Genomic DNA, 21,067 nt, shown 5'->3' with positions numbered 1-21,067 from the left:
ACTGATAGATGAACCCGGTAATGGAGTTGGTCAGTGATTCAATCCATACCGATGTAGCAATTCAAACTAAGGTGGATGTTGACTTGGGTGCCACGTAGAGATGAAGTGCCAAGCATGTAGATATCGGTGGAGTGTTGTGTAGAGATAGGTGTTTCTACAGTTGTGCATTCAATATGGATCATGTGACTTGTGGATCAGATCAGAGGAGTGTGGCTCAAGAAAGAATGAATGACAAAGAAAAATTAGGGAGTTGTTGGCATCTGAATCAAAGCAAGAAGTTTAGATTGTGAGAAGACCTCAAAAAGGAAATGATAGAAATATTAATGGTGTTTTGACAGAGGTAGGTTGAGATACATGGCCATGGTTGCTAAGATTAGAAAACATGTATTGGAAGGCACATTGATGGTAGTGATGTGCAAACGGTTGTTTGGGCAATCAGATTGGATAAGATCTGATTGGAGTTCATTTGCCTTGAGGTTGATGAGGAAACCCTAACCGCTTAAGATTTGAATTGGCTTTTGGCAAGAAAATTAGGCTATAAATATGCAATCCAAAGATAGTGTTAAGTATTTCTCAATAGAAGAAGATAGTGCTGCTGTGAAGTGATTGAGTGTTACTTCTACATATGAGAGAAAATCCATCAAGTGCTCAATGAGTATCTAAGAAGAAACTAAGGGTGAGGGAGAACTGGGTTGAAGTGTTCAACCGATAGTAGTGCAGAACCGATAGTGTCCACACCGACAAAGAAGAAGTGAAGGAAGTTGCAGAGAAGGTAGACATAGAACTGAAAAAGTATAGTACTGGTAAAGAGAAGAGCACTAAGGAGGAGATCCAGTAGAGAAAAATAGAGGAGAGATGAACCAATAAAGTTTACAGGCAAGGAACTAGCAAAAGAGTGAGTCAGTGCAGTAGGGAAGGTGTCTCATCGGTAGAGTGAGGTATTTGAAATGGTTACAAGATTCACTTGTAACAGTATGAAAAATTTTGTATTTCAAGTTATCTTTGTGATCACTGAGTTGTAGCTCAATGCAGGGGTTGTAGCTCCTTTGGGTTGTATCCCATAAATAAATCAGGGGTTGGTGCTGCTTAGGTTGGTACCCTAAATCAAGGGTTGTAGCGCCTTGGGTTGGTTCCCTAAACATTGTAACAGAGATTCATTGTCAGGCTGAATTGGAGCAGTAGACTCTAGCAGCATTTCTCACTAAGGTTTTTCCTATCTTGGGTTTTCCTTGTATATGATGGTGTTAAGAGATGTCCTTTTGTGTGTGATTGCATTTGTGTTGGTCTCCCCACTAACCGGTAAGTCTACATTAAGTTAGATATGATAACTGGTATACTCATATAGGATAGTTTAAGGAAAAAAGTTTGAGAACCACTGATTCACCCCGCTCTCAGTGGTGCATTGTGTCTAATAGTTGTAGTTCGCAACAAAGCTAGATTAGCTTACAAAGGTTATGCACAAGAAGAAGGAGAAGCTTATGGCAAATATTTTGCACCAATGGCAAGAATAGAAGGTGTCAGAACCTTATTGTATTTTGCAACTCATAAAGGATTCAAAGTATATCCGATGGATGTGAAATCTACATTTTTTAATGGAATACTAGAATAAGAAGTATACATTGAGTAGCCAGATGGTTATGCTTTGATTGATAAGAAGGACATGGTATGTAAGTTGCATAAAGTACTATATGGATTAAATAAGGCACCAAGAGCTTGGTATGAAAGGCTTCACTCACACCTAATGAAGATAGGTTTTCAGAGAACCAGTGAGGATAGTAACATAAATCTCAAATCTAAAGGAGATAAGATACTGGTTAGTGAAGTGTTTGTATATGATATCATATTTGGAGAAAATGATGACATGAGAAATGACTTTGCAAATGAAATGAAAAGTGAGTTTAAAATGTCTCTAGTTGGAGAGATAAATTTTTTCATAGGCTTGCAAATACAGCAAATGAAGAGTGGTATTTTCATCACACATTCTAAGTATGTGAAGGAGGTATTAAAGAAATTTTGTATGAGTGACTGTAAACTAGTTGGGACACCAATGCTTACAGGTTGTAAATTTTCTAAGGAAGATAAGGCCACATCTATTGATGAGAAGGAGTACAGGTCAATGATTGGTAAATTATACTATGTTGTTCACAACAGACTAGATATAGCTCATGTAGTTGGTCTAGTTGCTAGATTCCAAAAGAATCCAAAGGAAACACATTTGATAGAAACCAAGAGGATTTTTCAGATATTTGAAAGGTACTGTTGACTATGGATTATGGTATCCATATGAAGAAAACTTTGATTTGAAGGTGTACACAGATGCAGACTAGGCAGGTAATGTTGATGACCGGAAAAGCACAACCGGTGGAGCATTCTTTCTTGGAGGAAGACTTGTTTCATGGAGTAGAAAAAAACATATTTGTATTTCAAAGTCTACTGCTAAATCTGAGTATGTTGTTTCTTATATGAATTGTACCCAGACAATCTGGAGGAGACACATCATGTGACAATACCAGTGCCATAAATATTTGAAATAACTAGGTCTTGCATGCACGAACCAAGTACATAGAATTGAAGTATCATTTATTGAGGGAAAAAGTGCAGAGTAAAGATGTGATCTTAGAGCATGTTTCTACCAAGGAGCAGCTTACAGATATCTTTACTAAACCTCTACCTAAGACTACTTTTGAGTATCTTAGAAGTTAGCTAGGGGTTGTACCCCTTCATGAGGTAAATTAAGCATGATGTAGATTCCATCGGTCCCGGAGCTACTTGTAGAATTTTTCAGCAGGATTGATGTAGGAGTGGAGTTATTCCACAGGGGGAGCATCAAGTTTCATGTTGTTGGTGCTGCACAATGAAGTTTTATTTTGCATGTTTTACTTTCAATTTGGCATTGTTGTCAAAGGGGGAAAATAATTATGTGATTATGAGGAGAAGAACTAGAGACAAGATGAAGACAATGGAGTACATGGCGAAATGTAAACCAGGATTCCTATTCACAATCACAACAATCAATGGTATTGATATTTGTATTGCCATCAATGCCAAAGGGGAAGATTGTTGGCATTTACATGAAGATTGCATTTATGATATGTTATGTTGTCATTGATGTCAATTAACTGGTAATGTTATTTTTGCAATGATTTTTTGTAACCGGTAGAAAGAGCTAAGTGAAAGGAAATTGTAATCGATAGGTAAGTTTGTGGAGTGAATCGGTATTGCAAAGTTTTGGAGAGTTGAACCAGTAAATCCTACCTGTTGTTTTGATAAACCCTAACTGATTAAGTTTAGTGAATTTGTTATATTGGTTTATGATCTAGCAATGAGCAAAAATGATTATGACACATATGTATAATGTATGAAGAGAGTTTCAAAGGGTTTTTGGCATGTTCGGTTAAAGATTTTTTTCTAGGGAATGAGCAAGTATATTGGATGTAATGCAAAGCGCATGATGAGTTACTAAGTTTAATGAAGCGGTGATGAAGGAGCAGTTGAGGCTTTCTTGAATGATGGGTAGAGATTGTTATGTAATCCAATGGTCATACCTGAACCAACTTGATTGTAATCTCTATGAGAATTAAGTTTTTGTTGTGTTACAGACCTAATTGATTTCTATATAAGGTTGATGAGTTGTTTTAGTTTAGGTGTTGGAAAAGTTGAAGTGAGTGTGTGATTGCCAAACTAGATGATGTATCTATAGTTTGAGTAAAGGTAGATAGGAGCATGAAAATAATTTGAACAAGCAAGTGAAGTTGTATTCAAACAGATCAGCAAACTCCTATTGTTTTCTAACAATTACAACAGTTAAATCCCCTAACCTGGTAAGCTCTAACAAACTTGGTGTTATTCAAATCCTCTAACAAGGTGGTCCATTTGTTTGGATTCTGAATCCTTTACAAAGGTTACTCCTCATAGGGTATTGCTTCTAACAAGGCATTATAGTCAATCCCTTAACCGGGTGGTCGCTAACAGGATCTGTTCTTAACAGGACTTTGTGGAAAAGCTTTAACAGACTTGGCTCCTAATAGGGAAAACTTCAGAAGAGTTCAGATAGTTATCTTGCGAGTCTCATCTGAGCATGGTTTTTCCCATTTGGGTTTCCATGTCAAAAATATTCTGTCAAATGGTGAATGTTTTTGTGGATATGTTTCTATGATTGCTTAACTACTTATTTCACTTTGATAAGTTATAGTAACCAGTAACAACAATATGGAATGAATTTTTACTTATATCAGTAAAAGTATTTGGAAGTTTGTGAGTTACAAGTTGTTTACTATTATCTGTTGTAAATAGTTAGCCGGTTTATCTTGACAGTTTTTATTCTGACAGAGATATTGCATTGATAGTTCTAAGTTTACTTGAGAGGTTATTTATGAGATTAGTGAAGTTAATATCAGTTTTTCCATCTACTAGTTCACCCCCCCCCCTCTCAGTAGTTGACCAGATCCTTGTTCTTTCATCATACCATCAATTAGTTGGTCATATGCATGTTGTTTTCATGCTTGAGCTTTTCACTTTGTTTTCATCTTGTGTCCCAGGACTATACTTGTTTAGGACTGCCTTGATAATCCTATATCTTGGTATGTCTTAGTTGGTGTATAATGGGGCATAGTTTTCATGGCATGGTGTGTTTGAAGGTCTTCCTTGTTTGAACCGGCAACCCTACATTAGTGTTTATGAAGACTTGCATGATTGTGTACAACACAATCCTGGTTCTTATGATCAGTGGTGTTGACTATCCATGGAAATATCAAATCTAGGTTTTCTCTCTATACTTGCTCAATAAGAAATCCAAACCATTTATCATTTCTTTGTCTCATTTCATTCACAACACTCCAAGCCATCCTAGTTCCCTCTTTCAGTATCTTAATCCTTTCATCACTTATTCTTCTAATTCTTTTCAAGAGCAAACTCGTGTTCTTCAAACCCGCATGTCCTCTCGAAGGGGCATACAACTACTTCCTCATCATCCTTCCTCCTCATCATTATTTCTTCATCTCATGACTAGGACATCATGATACTAGTCCTTATCCTTTTCTTCCACTATGTTTTATTCTTCTTTTATATAACATCATTTCACGGTGCTATATCAAAGAGGGGAAAATGTAGACACCTAAAATTAATATTTAATTAATTTAAGCCTGTCAACATAATTAATTGACTTAATTGTGTTATCCTTGTTCTTCTCAAGTGTTCATTAAATCTAATTCCTATCACTATTGTCCAGTAATTAATTTATCAAATAAATAAATTATTCCCCTATTCTTCTAAAGTCCCCTCCAATAATTATTTCCTCTAAACCCACTCAGTTAATTGATTCTAATTAATTAAACTAGTCATGTGATTCCTACAAATCACTTTTCCTAATCCCACTCAACCTAATTAATCCTTCTAGAATCTCTCATAATCATGCTTATCATTATCCCTCAAATTTTAATTCCCACTCATATTACATCAACATTGAGTCTCTCAAAGAAATTCAAATTTCTTTGAATCCCTCAATGCATCCTTATTTTGGAATTTTAAATTCCTCATGTTTGAAATTCAAATTTCTCCCCCCTTTTTCCAAGGAATTTTATATTCCTATTTATTTTCCCAAGGAACCCTTGATCCATGCCTTCTATCTCAAATCAATCTCAACCCTCCATAAGGAAATCAATCTTGGCCCTCCATTGGCCTCCTCCAATCTATAAATTGGAGCCTGTTCTCCTCACAAACCATCAACATCTTCCATGGCATTCTTATGCTTCTCTTTTCTCCTCTCATCCTCTTCTAATCATCCCTCTATCATGTCCTCATAATCCTCTATTATAAAATCCTTCTATCCATCATCCAAATCCAATCAAATAATCCATTAATCTTGTTGAGAAAAGGAGACCAACCTCATTAAGCAATCTAGGAGAAAATCAACATCAAGTTGGAGGCATTTGGGTGCACTTCAACTTCATCCAAGCTTCATTAAGGAAGAAGGTGAAAGCAAGGTATAATTGGGTTTTATTGCATTTTTTGTGTTTCATGCTTGTCTATTCGCAATCTAACCATCTTATTATCCTTCCAAAGCTTTTCCCCATCTTCGGGATCATCAGAATTAACCCTAAGTATAGAATAAAAAGTCTTATGTTGGACAAATTAGAAGATATTAGGAAGGAAACAATTTATATATGGGTAAGAATTATTTTGGGTCTAGGCTACCAATTTATTTTTAGTTTTGTACAATCATAGAATATTCAGTTGCCTAAGGATAAGCAACTGGAAGATAAACAAAGTGTAGAAACTAAGAAACCGACAAGCACTCAACCAGATACCAATGTATCAGTTACTGAGTCACATTTTGAAACAGAGGACATGCTAATAGAAAATGTATAGATAACAAAGGATACAGAGGTAGATGTAAAAAAGGATATAGGTGCAGAGGATACTCAAGTTTTGAATGAGGCACCAAGTGGTGAAGCCACCGGTGCAAGAGCTAAATGATTCAAAAGTTATTTCATCGGATGATAAGGGTAAGGAGACTGTGGTGGATCTCTCCTTTGGCTTGGAAATAGACACTTCTGCCATAGCTAAAGGAAATTCACCACAACTTTCCACCAGTTTTGACAAACCCTACCACAAAATGTCATCGATAGTGGTGCAGGAGCACCTAATAGGTCCTCATGGCACAATGAGGTCAAGTTGGTACAAGGAAAATGGTTTTGTGTTTATTATATGTAATAAGTTCAATAATGACCATTTATGATGTATTTAGTCTCTATGAGTCCCTTTGTTAAGGTTTTGAGTCCTAAAGTTGTAATGTTGATAAAATTGTCATAAGTTGTCAATATAGTACAAATATGTGAAAATGAGTCACGTAAGGGAATTTATGATGTAAAAGGGTTTATTCGATGTATTTGGACCTATTTGAATCATTATTGGGTCATGGAAGTCATAGATAGGGCTATGTTCAATTTGGAGCAAAAATTGTCAAAGTTGACAAAAAATGGTTAAGCAACTTTTGAATTTGTAAGGGGTAATTAGACATGGTTTGTCCAAAATAGGTTATGAGGGTGGTTGTAACTGTATACACCTAAAAAATGGTATCAAGATAATTAATTAAATAAAAAAATTATTTAATTAATCCCCCTTCCTAATTAATCGAATTTACAAGCATATTTGATTAATTCCCTTATTCATCTACTAGTAAATAACTCTACATGATTTATTTGTATAGTTCATTTCATATCCCTTTTGATTAATTAATCTAAATTAATTAATCCTCCCCCTATATAAATCCATTCTTCTAAGCCCTAATTAAATTAACAAATTCAAGTTTGTTGAGATTAATTACCATTTTCCAATTATTTGAATTTCTAAATTCAAATGAGCACATGGCTTTGAACTTTTAACCACCTAACCTAACCACCCTCTAACCTAACCCATTCTAGCTAATCCTAGGGTCTAACGAACCCTATCCTATCTTGTACATCCTAACCTCCTTATCCTAACCTCCTATGGTGTGGATATTCTCCCCTTGAGACACATGGCACTTTTTCCACATGTCTCCTCCCTTGGACACTTGCCCTCTCATGAGAAAGGTTCCTTGACACTTGTCACCACAGGGATGACAAGTGTCCCTTCCTCCAGCCTCTTCTCTAACTTCCTCAATCTTGGCCCTTGATATCTTCATATCAGATCTGGACCGTCGATTCCTGACACCTCAGCTTTGGCCTTGGAATTCCTATAAATATCCCCGATTTTGGAGCAATAAGGTTCCCTTACATTCATAGTTTTAGTATCATTACCATAGGCAATTTCCATTTCAATTACCTAGTAATTAGAATTTTGGATTAATCATAGCATTTTAATCTATTTTCTTAGATCATACATTTCATATCATTTGCATAATCAATCATGATCAAGTAGCTACTCAACTCTTGAGATGCCACTTTGGAGATCATTGCTTCGTTGAGAGCCAATCAGTCCAACACCTTCAAGGTCCTCAAGAATAGAGGAAAATGGGACATTCCAAGGAAGGCTTAATGGTTTGCAATCTTTAATTTAGTTTTCAATTAAGCTTGTCATTATATTTTATTGTCTCATTATATGTGTATGCCTTTCTTATATACCACATTTTTAGCATCACATTAATTGGTGCCCACCGTGGGGCTTAACCTCTTTGATCTTTAACAAGTTTGCTTGCAGGAAATTTCATTGATAGGTTGATTAGCTCTTTCGGTGTGTAGATTAGCTCTCTCAGGCTCCCGAATCACATTCTTGGCCTCTTTTGTAGCATTCTGGCACCTCAAATGGTGTTTTTGGGAGATTCCTCAACTCTGTTTTCATGTTTTTCTGTACTTCAGCCTTTTTGGGTATGTTTTGTGGCATTTTTGGTACATTTGACAGCGTTTTCAGTCAGTTTAACAATGTTTTTATTCAATTCTATAGCATTTTTGGTTGATTCAGTAGTGTTTCTGGTGTGCACAATAGCGTTTGGGTCAATCTGGCAGCGTTCTTGGTCAATTTGATGGCGTTTTCAATTTTTTATTGATTTTGCTAATGTTGTATTTTGCATTTCTTATTTCTGCTTCTGGACTGTCATTTTCCTGAACCTAATTTGCTGATTATTGGTTTTGCAGGTACTTATTTTTCTATGAGAGACCAAAGTCATAAACCATTTCACCATCAAAGAATGCAATATAAACTACTAACTTTGTTTGCAGTCGTGGGATTTTGCATTTAGTTTTTTTAAATTAGGCACATAGACTAATTACAATGGAAATGAACAAACATGTCTTATGTGTTTTGATGATATGCGAGTATGCTCTCACCTTTCTTAGGTGATCAAAAAGCTAGACTCATCTTTTTCTTTCAATAGTGCATATCTTTAGCGGGCCTGCCCTCCCAAGGAGCCTATAAGGCCAAAGCCATTAAGGTCGGTAAGAGGGGAACAACCCAAGCTGGAACGGCTAATGCCAAGTACTCCAACCCACTATAAAATAAATGTGATTTGATGAAAATCAAGTCAACAACAGTGCTCGGGAATAGCTCTCCTTTGTACCTTCAGGTATATCAAACCTTGGTTTTCAAGGCTGAGAGACCTCTTAATTAAGTTTATACCTTGACGTGTTGAACAAATCCCTTACTAGTTCCAATTAAAATTAGAAGCTACCTAGTTTATCTCTGAACATTATTAAATTCTTAGTGCATGTGGGGGAAGAATCTCTCCTTAAGACACTCACCATATGTCCCTCTTGAGCATATGTGCGAACTCCCCTTTTGAGACCTTATTGCTCATAATGGGACTCCACTAGCTCTCGCAAAGGCAAAAACACAGGCACCCTTTAGGGGGTGACAAGGCTGTGTGAGCTGACAGGGTACCAAGTGTGGGCTAAGAACTAATAATGAAGCCCATATCCTTAGGATAGACTAAATGGTGTGTTTTCAATTATTCAAAACCCATGAAAACTTGGGCTTTCTTTAAAGCTTCTTGAACATACACTTTATGTGTCCTTTGGGATAAAAATACAATTTGAATTTTGTGTTTTTAAGCCAAGTCAAGATATCATCCATTGAAATACAACAAAAATTCAAACTCAAACTTTAAATTGTCAAATTTACAAGTTTCACAGCAGATTAGCTCTTTTAGTCCAAACAATCACATTTTCAGTCCAAACAGTCGCTCTTTCAGTCCAAACAGTCGCATTTTCAGTCCATACAGTTGCACTTTCAGTCCAAACAGTCTCTCTTTCAATCCAAATAGTTGCATTTTCAGTCCATACAGTCACACTTTCAATTCAAACAATCACACTTTTAGTCCAAACAGTTGCAATTTTAGTCCAAACAATTGCACTTTCAATCCAAACAGTCGCACTTTCAGTCCAAACAGTCACATTTTCAATCCAAATAGTTGCACTTTTGGTCCAAACAGTAGCTCTTTCGGTCTAAACAATCACACTTTCAGTCCAAATGTCATCTCTCTTGGTATGAATGTTAATTTTCTCATATTTCAACATTAACTCTCCAAGTTTGAGCTTGCTAGGTATAAGCATCAATTTTCGCAGTGTACACATCAATTATTGGAGTCAAAACAAACATTGTCTAAGTTTCAACATCTTAATTCTATACAACAAGGTTTCTAGTCTAAACAACAGAGATCCTAGTCTAAACAATAGAGTTATTGGTATAAACAATAGAGTTCTTAGTCTAAACAATAGCTCTCTTGGTCTAAATGTCATCTTCTTTGGTCTCATCAACACTCTTTTGGGTTGAATGTCAAATTGCTCATGTTTCAACATTAGATCCCCTAGTTGGCACTTTCTAGGTCTAAATATCAATTATCTGAGTCTGAAAATCACAAAGTTGGGTCAAAATAACACTCTCCTAAGTTCAAACATAAAATTTGATGAGTCTAAACATCATTGTTTTGAACTTTAGAGTCACTGCATTGCAAAATATCATTTTTTATCAGTATAGCAGCATTTTTGTCAGTATAGTAGCATTTTTGGTCAATATAGTAGAGTTTTTGGTTAGTATCGCAGCATTTCTGGTCTGTTCCTCAACGTTTCTAGTTAGTTTGTCAGCGTTTTTGGTCATTTTGTCAGCGTTTCTGGTCATTTTTTCAGCATTTCTGGTAAACTGCACCGAAATTAGAAAACAAAAGCAACCCATTTCTCAGACAGTCAAACATAGAGACTAGGTCATCTTCTTGTGTCACTCAATTAGGTTATCTTCTATCAAAATAGATTCAAGAGCTAGACGAACTAAGGTTCTCAAGTATTCATCTCAAACAAGTTCAAGATCTAACATCTTAAAGTGCAACATCACATTTTCTTTGATAAACTGATCGTTCAAACATAGTTTCTCATCAAGATCTATCATCCTTTATCATGAAACTACAATGCTTGATCAGATTAACCTCATTCTCTATCATGGGATATATCGTTCCTATTGAACTTGGTCATATAAAAAATCACAAAATTTGCACTCCAAAAAAAAACTAAGATCGAAAAACTTGTAAACAAGCAAATACTTGAAAAGATCATTTCGTGTCTATCAATCTATAATTTTTATCTCAACAATTGATCACTTATTGCGAAACATTATCAAATATTTAAACCTTGCAAAACATTCAGAACACATGTATGCCTGTTTTAACTAAAGCGCAAAGATGAAAGATTGCAGAAACGAAAATCGAAACATTTGAAATAAATGAAGATTATAGGAACATGGAACATGAAGATGAAATACAAGTTGAAGAGGAAAAAACATAACAACATTTCAGAGAAATAAAAAATGATCTTAAATTCAATAAATTTGTGGAGAAAATATTGGAGGGAGAAAAAGAAAAATATTTCCTAAATATTAGCAAAATTTGGTGCTACACTCCCCCAAGATTTTGATATGAGAAGTTTATGACAAAAGAGAAGTAACCCTTTCCATAAGAACAAATGATATGAGGATATTTTCAGTCACAAAAAAGGATGACACATCAATTCCTGATAACACAAGAACTAATGAGGAAACTTCCATTCCCAAAAGGGATGACGTAGAAATTCTCAACAAACTTAAATCCAATGAGGACACAAGAAAGGGTCGAGAAGATAGAAGAAGAGATCAAGATTCTACTAGAATGCAAACTCATGGTTATACAAGAACAAATCATGTTGATAATACTATCACAACTCTTACACAACAAATACAAACACTGCAAACACAGATTCAAGATATGCAGAGAGGAAATGTTAGAAGATACTCACTTCAAGAAATCTGTCCTTACCCATTCAACAAAAATCTAAACATGATACCATTTCCTACAGGTTGTGAAACTCCTAGATACGAGAAATATGATGGAAGCATTGATCCCCAAGATCATGTACGAGAATTTTTTAAAATGAGTATAGAGTTTGCACATGAGGATACCTACTTGATGAGATTATTTCCAAAAAGATTAAGTGGACTAGCTATAGAATGGTTCTCCAAACTTCCATCTGGAATCAGATCATTCTCAGAATTGGTGGATAAGTTTGTTTCACAATACTCTTACAACATACAACATGAAGTAACTATGTTATATCTATGTAATGCTAAACAAATGAGTGGAGAACCTTTCATGACATTTCTACACAGATGGAGATGGTTAGCTTCACGATATCCTCATATGGTGCCAGAATATGAAAAAATGGACATATTCATCGACAACCTAAATGATCAAATGAGTTATCATCTAAAATTGTAAGGCCATCAAAGTTTTGGAAAGATGATTAATAATGGAATCAGAATGGAGGAAGCCATGGTAAAGAAGGGTGAATTGAAAATATACAAAGAAGGAGTTCCTCCTCCTAACAACAATAACAACAACAATAATTATAAGCCAAAATTTTGGAATAGAAATCGTAATGTCGTCAATGATGGGATAGTAGATAACAACAATGTAAAACCAAAAAAATCAGTTTTTAATTTATTCAATCACTCAACAACAGCTCAACAAAACAACAATCACCAAAAATCAACTCTCAATGATTTCTTTCAAAGGTAATTTACAAAAATTGGTGAACCATGACATTAAAGACACTTCTCGCAAACAAGTTAATTACCTTGCCAGAAGCAAGAAACTTTAAACCCAAGGTAAAACCTTCTTGGTGGAATGACAACCATTATTGTGATTTCCATCGAAACAAAGGACACCAAACAGGTACTTATCAACGGTTAAAACATGTCATCCAAGATTTTATTGATAATGGAGTGATAACTGTGGATGGACATACAACAAACAAATCACAGACATCGTTCAAAGCTCCACTTCCCAACTATAAGAAAGGTGAATTATCAATAGAGCATAATGGTAAAGGTAAAGAAAAGGTGAAATATGCTCATACATATGACAATGTGGTAAATGTGATCATGGTTAAAGAGAAACAACATCCAAAACCCGCTCATGCTATCATAAGAAGCAAATCTAAAGTTGTTTTACCGGATCCTACAACTAACACGTCATCCACTACAAAACAATATAGTTTATTGGATCAACTACAGAAAACTCTCATGCAAATATCCATCTTAGAACTTTTAAACCTTTCACCAACACACAAAGAAATTCTAGAAAGAGCATTCCTAGATACAACAGTGTCCAAAGATCTTGATATAGATGATTTCCAAACCATGGTGGGACACCTCACAACCCCTCACTGCTTATCATTTATCAAAGAAGATGACATGCCCTTGCAACATTCCCATAACGCTCCCTTGCATATTGAAGTCCTCATTCACAAGACGCGTGTTAAATGTGTCCTAATAGATGGTGGAGCTAGCTTAAACATTTTGTCATTGAGTCTTGTCTGTGATATAGGTTATTCAGAAGATGCAGTTCATCCCTAGAAAAAGATAACCATCAAAGCATATGATGAAGAAGAGAGTTCCTCTGAAGGAATTGTGATATTACCCATCAGAGTGGGACCTTTGCAGAAAGACATACCATGCCAAGTTCTAGACTTGGAATTATAATACAACATACTCTTGGGAAGACCCTGGATACATGACATATAAGTTGTTCTATCAACATATCATCAGTGCCTAAAATTTCCCTACAATGGGCAGGAAATCATGATCTCAACAGATTCAAATCCATTTCAGTACTATAATAATCTAAAACCATCTCAAGAGGTCATTGCTCCTCATAATAGGGAGGCATCGTCTTTGAACACACCAAAGAAAAATCATTTGCCTCAATTTTGTCAAGTATGGAAAAACAAATGCAGCTAAGAGATCAAGGGAATAGAGAATATTCAATATCCCAATTACCACTCTCTCCTAAATCCTATGTAAAACCATCAAACTCTAAACAACAACCAATTGTGAAACATCTTCCAATATTTGATGGAGCATTTCTTAGTGCTAGGACCTTATCATAGGAAACAGAAGACATAGATGTGCTACAGTGGCTATATAAAGATGAAGAAGTCCAGCAAAAGATCAACAATGTCAGAATACCTACAGAAATGTATGAAAAAGGATTTAACATCCTTCAAAAAATGAGATACACTAGAACAGGTTCTATAGGAAATATAAAAGAAGGTATCTCAGAACCAATCAAACCTCATACTCAGCAGGCTACAAACAAAACAGGCTTAGGGTATGGACAAGTTACTCTACCAGAAAACACATCCTCTAGCCAACAACAAGATGCATATGAAAACACACAAGAACAACTTAAAATTGAAAGGGAAGAAATAGTTGCCAAGCAACGAGAACAAACAAACATGAAATGGGAAAAGAAGAAAGCTTCTGATCAACAAGAAAAACAAACTAAAGGCACCTTCCAAGAAGAATTAACTCTTAATCAAAACAAGAAAGAAGCTAGTACAAATCAAGGAGAGCTAATAGAAAGGTTGACATAACTCAATCTCAGTCCAGAAGAAGTTCAATATGAAAGAAGAAAATATTTAGCAAGAAAAAAAGAAGAAACAAATCAAACGCTATATGAACAAATCTGTAGATTGCAAGCTGCAAGTGAGACAAATTTTGATGAATGGGAATGGGATTCCTATCATTCTGAAGAATCAGCCAAAGAAAATTGATTTGAAGAAGACGTAGGAGATGATATAGTTCATACGTATGCAGGGAAAACATTAGGAACTAGCCCACTTGAATTAGAATCACATTCGGTTGACTTGGGCTTGAGTGAGGATAATTAGGAGCTACTTGCAAGAGGTCATTCTAATGAGACTGTCATTCTAGACATTGAAGCACATATCAAAAACTTTGACATATCTATCATGACCCTTGATACCCTCAAAACATCTCAACCTGAGGACCCCTTACCTCTAATCCACCCTGAACTTATTGATATATTCATATATCCTAATGACTGTGCCATATTCATATATTTTAATGCAATCGAACCTGCAATAACTTTCACCTGGAATTTTAGCAATGCATCTTCCAGTAAAGTGAGTGCCAAATCTCCCAGTCGCAAAAGGGAAAATAAAGAAAAGACTATCAGGTCTAATGCTGAAAACCATTTCTTGGCAACATTAGACCAAGAAAAAGTAAAAAGAAAGGATGCATCTAATGGTGAAAACTTCCTTGAGGCATCGAAAGATGGGAGATTTGACACTTTACTTGAGTACTATCAAGAAAGGTCATCACTTTTGATCGAACCAACAGAGGCACTTAACATTGGGACAACATAATGACCAAAGATTCTACATCCAGTAACTTCTATATCAGAACAAGAAATGCAACAATATATGGAATTCTTCAAATGATGGCAAATCAATTTTGCTTGGTCATATGCAGACATGCCAGGGTTGGATCCAGATCTTATTATGCATCACTTAAATGTCAATACAGGAGCGAAACCAGTTAAATAGAAATTAAGGAAGATGCATCCTCATATTGCTCTCCTAGTCAAAGCATAAATAAAGAAATTACTGGATGTGGGATTCATCAGACCTATAGCATATCCTCAATGGGTATCAAACATCATTCCTATCTCCAAACCAGACAAAAGTATTAAAGTATGCACAAATTTCAGAGATCTGAATAATGAATGTCCAAATGATGACTTTCCTCTACCTAACATTGACATCATTATAGATTTAACTGTTGGACACTCCATATTTTCTCTACCAGGTGGTTTCTCCAGATACAATCAGATTAAAATAGCACCTAAAGATCAAGAAAAGATAGCTTTCACATGTCCATGGGGTACTTTGTGCTGGAACGTCATGCCATTTGGGCTCAAGAATGCAGGTGTGACATATTAGAGAGCTATGATGACTATATTCCATGACATGATGCATACATTCATGGAAGACTATGTGGACGTCATATTGGCCAAATCATACAATAGAGAAGAACATATAGGGATACTAGAAAACATCTTTGACCGGTTAGAACAGTACAAGCTACGGCTAAATCCTAATAAATGTGCCTTTGGTGTCATTTTAGGCAAGCTATTGGGATACATTGTTTCAACTAGAGGTATCAAAGTAGATCTAGCTAATGTCAAAGCAATCATCGAAATGGCATCTCCCAGGAATATTAGTCAACTTAGATCCCTCCAGGAAAGACTGCAGTCAATCATATGATTTGTTTCTCAACTAGCAGATAAATGCCAACCATTTACTCATCTCTTGCACAAAAATATTGATTTCAAGTGGGATCATCAATGTGAGGATGCATTCAACAAGATCAAGGCCTATGTCATGCAACCACCCATCCTAATATCACCAATTCTAGGAAATTCATTGTTAATCTATGTATCAACCACCAAAGTATCATTAGGAGTTATGCTCACACAATAGGATAATGAAGGAAAAGAATGAGCTATCTACTAAATCAATAAAACACTAGTGGGATACGAGCTCAAGTAGTCCCCCACAGAAAAAGCATGCTTGGTGGTAGTTTTTGCTTCTCAAAAATTAAGACATTATCTACTATCTCACTCCATCAAGTTGATAACTAAAATTGATCCATTGAAGTATCTGCTCAGCAAGGCAACCTTAATAGGAAGATTAGCAAAATGGATCATGATCCTGAGTGAGTTTGATATTGAGTGTGGAAAAAAAAGCTATCAAGGGATGGGTCATTGTAGACCAACTAGCAGAGGCACCACTTCAAGATGATCATCCTTTACACATTGAGTTTCCCGATGCTGATATCCTAATGGTCACCACAAAATAATGATAATTATACTTTGATGGTTCATATACACAGCATGGATCAGGAGCAGGTATTCTATTCATCACATCACAAGGTCATACAATTCCAAAAGCATACAAAATAAGCTTTCCATGCACCAACAACATAACAGAATATGAAGCTTTGGTTATAGGTATCAAAATGGCTATAGAATGGAACATTACACAACTTCAAGTCTTTGGAGACTTTCAGCTCATCATCAATCAAATTAATGATGATTACCAAATAAAGGATGACAAAATTATGCCTTATAAAAAGATGGTAGATGATTTCAAGAAGTATTTTGTAGAAATAACTTTTGAGAAAATTCCAAGGAATGACAGTAAAGCAACAGATGCCATGGCAACACTTGCTTCTCTACTTTAGACATGGGAAAATTAAGAGCGTTATGAATTCGTGGTGGAAGAGTTGTTTTACCCTGCTCATAATTGTCTCGATTACCAAACTATATGTCACCTTGTTGGGCATGATTCCTCCCGCTATGGCCATACTTATACATACCTGAAAGATAACACCCTTCCTCCTGATTTATCAAAATATCCAAAGAGAAACTTTATTCGCTAATCCTCCCATTATACTCTTGTTGCAAATACCCTTTTTAAATGAGGTCTAGATGATACTCTTTTAAGATGTCTCGAGCAAGAAGAATCTGAGAAGGCCTTAAATGAAGTCCATAATGGCATTTGTGGAATTCATTTAAGTGGTCTTACCCTTTCGAAAAAACTCATACGCTTGGGCTATTATTGGCCAACTATGGAACGAGATTCTTTTCAAATAGCTAAAACATGCAAACAATGTCAGATCCATGGAAATTTAATTCATGCACCAACACAAGAACTTAATGTTTTGGCAACATCTTGGCCTTTTTGTCAATGGGGTCTTGATCTAGTAGGAAATACAAATCCTTCTTCATCCAATGATCACAAATTTATCCTTGTAGCTACATAATATTTCACAAAATGGATTGAGGCAGTACCTCTCATCAATATCACATGAAAACAAATTGCTACATTTATCTTGAACTACATTATCTATCGCTATGGAATACCCATGACCATTATCACTGACAATGGGTGACCGTTCAAGAATCAGGATGTACAAGAGCTATGTGAGAAATTCAAGATCCAACACAAATTTTCCACACCCTACTATCCACAAGGTAATGGGAAAGAAGAAGCATAAAAAAAAAATATTCTAAAAATCCTCAAAAAATAGTGAATGATGTTGAAAAATATTGGCATATTCAATTGAACTCTGCTCTATGGGCCTACTGTACCAGTATCCGCACACCAACAGGTGCCACACCTTTCTCTCTTGTCTATGGATCAGAAGAAATACTGCCAATAGAAGTGGAGATACCTTCTCTACGAGTATCTAGATTGCAAGAGTTAGAATTGATCCATGAACGAAGACAAAATGCCTTTGATCATTTAAAAGTATATCAGCAAAGAATAAATCAAACTTATAATCACAAGGTCAAACCACAAGTCTTTCAAGTTGGGGAACTAGTACTAAAGGAAAATCCATGAAACTAGTCAGACCAAGAAAAGAAAGGGAAGTTTGAACCAAACTAGTAAGGTCTGTTTGTGGTCACAACAGTATTTGGGTTAGGAGAATATCGACTATCAACATAGGATGGGGATGAGCTTGAAGAACCCATCAATAGCATGCATCTGAAGAAGTTTTATGTGTGAAAAAGAAGAAAAATCAAAAAATGTTGAAAAAGCAGAAAAAACCAAAAACAATGAAAAAGCAGAAAAATACAAAAATAGTGAAAAAGCATAAAATACAAAAAACAACCAAAATTTAAAAAAAAAATCAAAAATGAGAAAAAGTGCAATAAAAACAGATGGTGAAAACCTAGCAAATAGGTGCTATCTGTCAGCTAGCTCTTTCGTATATTGGTTCATGCATCCTTTCGCTTGCATTCTTTTCCATCAATGTTGTTCATATCCATAATAAAGCCTTTGTACATACGCAGGCGTCGTAGGTGATTTCCCACCATGGTTTGGATCATTGTATATGTCATAATAAAAGTTTGTTTCTAGACTGGGGCCAAAATCCTAAACCTCGTTGGGGACAAAATTTTCATCGTTTTGAGCTTAATCAAATAGGTAGAACAATAGTTAGACAACACTTGTCAAGCAAAAACTGAGACACATCCAACATTGAACATAAGATCACATTATCAACCATCAAACCATAAAATATCAGTCTAAACATTGTAAACACATATCAATGGATGATATCTTTTGACTAATGATTTTAACACTTTGACAATAATGGTTCAACTATTTTATCTTGATTTTTTGCTATCATGATTTCTAGGTGACTCCAAGATGTCTTTGACTAGAGGAACAAGGAAGGAACATGATATTTTCTTGTCTGTTGTCTGTAAATTAATCGTTAATATGTGCAAAGTTGTCTCAGGACATGATCATTAGAGTATCTCAGAGGACATTTCAAACTTGCATATAGAAATGGTTAATACTACCTGTTTTACGCAAGCAACACTCAGGTCATTGTGGTTCAATTATACCTTGATGATTGTGATTACTTGCAATATCAAAACCCAGGAAAGTAGTTCTCAAGTCATCATGGTTCAATTATACCATCGATATTTACACTTACTTCCCACATTTTAAAGGCTCAATGATGAAACAAAGCAATGACTACATGATCGGTCTGATCGCCGCATTGCATTTCATTTTGAATTTGCATTTTTAAAGTAGATTTGCATTTCATTTTGCATGGGATCACAACACTCATCTTTTCCAAGGCCAAAGGTTTCAACATGGTGTTATCTCTCTTATTACATGGTTGAGTACATTGGACAATATAAAAAATAATCAATTCATTCATCCTACATAATAAGTTAGTTCATCTCATGTAACCATTGCATACTAAGACATTATTCATATAAAGCATCCAAACATTCATTTCTTTCATTAGAGCATTGCATTGCATATCCATCTCATATCAATCATGCAAGGTAGCATCATTGCATTGGATTGCAACAATCTCATATTAACATGCATGAGAAAATCATAAAAATACTATAAACATAGAAAGAATTGCATTGCGCATCCATCACATATTATTTATAAGCATCAACATACATATTCACATTTGCATAACATTATGTAAATACTACATTATCATGTCAGAAGCATACATCCATCATCTATAATCCATATGAATATAGAAAATAAAGCATACATCATGAAAGTAATTGCATAACATAATCATTCATAAAATAGAATGCATCCATCATCTCATAGGTCATGTAGAGAAAATAGGATCGAATGCATACCATATCATCAAAAAGATCAATATCCAAGGTACAATGATATCACAAAAATATATGAGATACATCATAAATATACATCATGGGAATCATCAATATCTCATCACAAAATGTGTACATGAATGGAGCAATGTCCCATATCAGTGTGACCACTAGGACGCAGAGTGAAACTCTGTCCTAATGTGGTAGGTCTAGTAACACCAATTGATACCCCTGTACCTGGGTCCCCACCTAGCAGATCTCTCTAAAGTGGCCCTATCAATCCTCGACTCTCTGAATGGCTCCGTCCCAATCTCCTACTTAGTTGTGAGAAGCCTGGAGCCCTCCAATCAGCAGGAACAATAGTATAGTATAATGTCCTGTAATACTCAGCCTCTCAGACCACCTGATGCATCATCTTTAGGGAAACCTTCCCTGAACTAGACTCTCCTAACATTTGTACCTATGCCTCGGCCTATCGACACCTATCCCTAGTTGTAGCTCTCTCGGCCATGAGAGAAGCCATCTAGGCCTCTACCCGGACAATTTGGGCCTGGGCCTGTACATGTACCTGTGTCATCTGGACCTCTAGCTAGGCTATCTAAGAGTCTCTCTCTGCTAGTCGACTCTCTAGTTGTTGAACCTGGCCTTGTAAATTAGTAATCTGAGCCTAGAGATAATGAGACAACATCATAATGAGGACCTGTGATACTTTCATAGGTACCTACTCAACCTTGGGAACCTCCTACTCTGGGACCTGATGCCTCTGATCCACTGGACCTAATCTCCTCCATCTAACCACCCGAGTCATCCAATCCATATGTACATCTCTAGAAGATCTAGAACTGCTAGCTCCTGGTGCACGTGCCACTGCTCGACCATCTCCCCCATCATCATCTCCCTCATCATCATCTTCTCCATCCTCATCTCTAGCACCATGATCTCCTGCATCTCCTCCATATCCCTCTCTATCATATCCTCTGTCTCCACCCCCACCTCCTCTCCCCCCACCATCCCTCAGTCACCTAGGAGCTTTGCGCCATAGCCTCTCATCATCCTCATCTAGAATTGGCTCTAGCTCATCTAGACATGTCAGCCTAGGAA

This window comes from Cryptomeria japonica, chromosome 5 (genome assembly GCF_030272615.1).
Source record: "Cryptomeria japonica chromosome 5, Sugi_1.0, whole genome shotgun sequence".
Classification (NCBI taxonomy): domain Eukaryota; kingdom Viridiplantae; phylum Streptophyta; class Pinopsida; order Cupressales; family Cupressaceae; genus Cryptomeria; species Cryptomeria japonica.
The sequence above is the reverse complement of the archived record's forward strand: the minus strand, read 5'-3'. Positions refer to the sequence as shown.